This window comes from Otolemur garnettii, unplaced genomic scaffold (genome assembly GCF_000181295.1).
Source record: "Otolemur garnettii isolate 467f Iridium unplaced genomic scaffold, OtoGar3 scaffold00068, whole genome shotgun sequence".
Lineage (NCBI taxonomy): Eukaryota > Metazoa > Chordata > Mammalia > Primates > Galagidae > Otolemur > Otolemur garnettii.
Genome location: NW_003852463.1, coordinates 10,040,118 through 10,042,874, shown reverse-complemented (window position 1 = coordinate 10,042,874; position 2,757 = coordinate 10,040,118).

Sequence of the window (2,757 nt, the reverse complement as noted above, 5' to 3'; positions counted from 1 at the left end):
AATATGAGAAGACAGATATGTGAAAGGATAATTCCAACACTATTCAATGGAACTTACACCTTTTAAAAATACAGGCTCATTATTATGAGAATGTTCTCATTTTCTAGAGTAGATTGAAGGCTCGCTGAGTGTAGGGTCCATGTCTTCAGGGGTGGAAGAAATCGTATCTGCTACCCTTCCCGGAGGGCTCTCTGTGGACACTGCCTTAAGACTTTTTAGCCATGTTATCTTACATAATCTCTCAGACAACTCTGTAAGGTAATTTAATTTTATCATTTCAATTTTACAAATCAGGAAACAGACACAGAGCAGTTGAGGTCTCTCAGCTGTTGAGTGGTGGGATAAAAATTTGAACCTTGATTTATCTGACTTCATAGCCCATATTCTCTATTTTTTTTGGGGTCCATATTCTCTTTTTAAAATACATCTTATTGTGTGTATTTGAGGTTTACTACATGATATTTTGGGATACATATGTCATTAGACAGTAAAGTGGTTACTCTAGTGAAGCAGGTTAACATAGATGGCATCTCACATAACTTTGCTTTGTGAAAAGAGCAGCTGAAATCTACTTATTTAACAAAAATCCCTAATACACTACAATTTTATTAACTTAGTCGTAAAGTGGTAATTAGCTATCTAAACTTGTTGATCCCGTATAGCTGTAATTTTGTATCCTTTGACCCATGTCTCTCCATTCCCTATCTCAGTATATTTGCATTCTTTTAAAAAGAATATATAGGGGCTGGACGTGGTGGCTCATGCCTCCCAGCACTCTGGGAGGTCAAGGCAGTCGGGATTGCCTGAGCTCATGAGTTCAAGACCAGCCTGAGCTAGAATGAGACCCAGCCTCTAAAAATAGCCAGGTGTTGTGAAGGGCGCCTTTAGTCCCAGCAACTTGGGAGGCTGAGGCAAAAGAATCGCTTGAGCCCAGGAGTCTGAGGTTGCTATAGGCTACGACGTCTACCAGGGGCAACAAAATGAGACTCTGTCTCAAAAAGAAAAAAAGAAAAGAACTTCGTATATAAATGAGATCATGCAATATTTTTCTTTTTGTGTCTGACTTAATTCACTTCGCGCAATGTCCTCCAGGTCCATTGTGGCAAGTGGTAGTATCTCCTTTTTATTTCAGACTGATAATACTCCATTTGTTTGGTGTGTGTATAGCTCTTACATTTCCTTTATCCTTTTGTCTTCCTTCTTTATCCTTGTTGCTTCCATCTGTTGGCTATTATGGATAATGTGGCATTGAACATGGACGTGCCGACATCTTTACAAGGTGGTGACTTCATCTCCTTTGGCTCTATACCCAGAAGCGGGGTTGCTGAAATGCCTGTATTTCCTGGAAGCTTTGGAAATTTGTTGACTGGCTGCTAAACTTATACTGGGGCCTAAAGTAGAATACTTAGTGTTGTACTTAAGGGAGGCATGTGGTAAGATATTATTAGCCCTAAGAGGTGGGATGGGGGCCTTTGGGTGTATATCATGTCCCTGAGAGATATTCCTATAGTTGGGGATCACACATATTTTCCTGTTTCTGTGCTGTGAGAACCGAGATCATTTTCTGGCTCTGATTTAGCAATCAATTAAATATCCCTGTGGGTTCCACACTTGAGGACAGGTCACTTTGGATAGGGGCCTAGTATGCCCATAGAGTAGCATAAGAGTGCAGGCCCAGGGACCAGGTAGATCTGGGGTGGGGCTCATCTGGGATGCTGCTTCTATAAGGACCAAGGATGGAGGGGCGATGCTGGGAGAAATAGAGACAAACGGGGGGAGGGGTTTGGAGCTCTGGTATTGAAGGGTTGTGGTGTCATGGTTCTCATCCTTTTAAGTGAATGGAATTAACACGATCAGTCAGAATCCAGTAGAAAGCAGGTGGCACATTGACCCAGTATAGTCAAAGAGAGTTTAACAAAAAGGGCTACTTACAAAAAGCAAGAGAAACCAATCCAGGATGGTGAAGTTCCTTAGGGTAGCAACAGGGGGTACCACCCCTGGGGCAATGAAATAGTAGCAGAGACGAGAACCTGCTGAGAGCTTTAGTTGCAGGACAGGCCCCCTAGAGGGGGTGGTGGCCTTTGGTAGAGGAACACAGCCTCTGCCAGCCTGCAGCTTGGTAGGAAGTGAAGCAAGGGCATAAATATTCCAGGTTCTCTCCCTTTGATTGCCTGCTATTCACATAGGTTTCACCTGAGTGGATGCCAAAGCGCAAGGGAGCCAGCTCATGTTCTCTACAGCGGTGTCAGCAGTCAGACACAGAGCAGAGAAGGAGGGGTCTGGAGGGGCAAAGGGAGCATACTCAGTGCATTTATCCACAGCAGTGTTTGGAAACTGCCATAAGGACAACTCAGGAAGCTATCAGTAGGGAAGTGTCTTAATGAATTGTGTTGTGTCCAAGCAAGAGAATACTGTGCAGCAATTGAAAAGGTAGAATAGATTAGTAAGAATTGATGTGGATAGATTTCTGAGGCCTATCGTTGAATGGTGAAGCAAATTGCAGAAAGGCGCATGGAGTGAGTGGCATGTTTATCACACACACCCCCCTAATAATTGCCCCCTGTCTATTATGGTATTTTGTGTATCTATACATGCATGTGTATGTAAACTCTGGAATAACATACATCAAACTGGTAGTAGTGGTTTGCTGAGGCTCAAGATTAAAGGGTGGTGTTCAAAGGGAACCTCAGTTGTGATAGATACTAATGATTGTCTAATAATTACCATCCCCCATCCATCTCCTTCTTCAATGCTAAC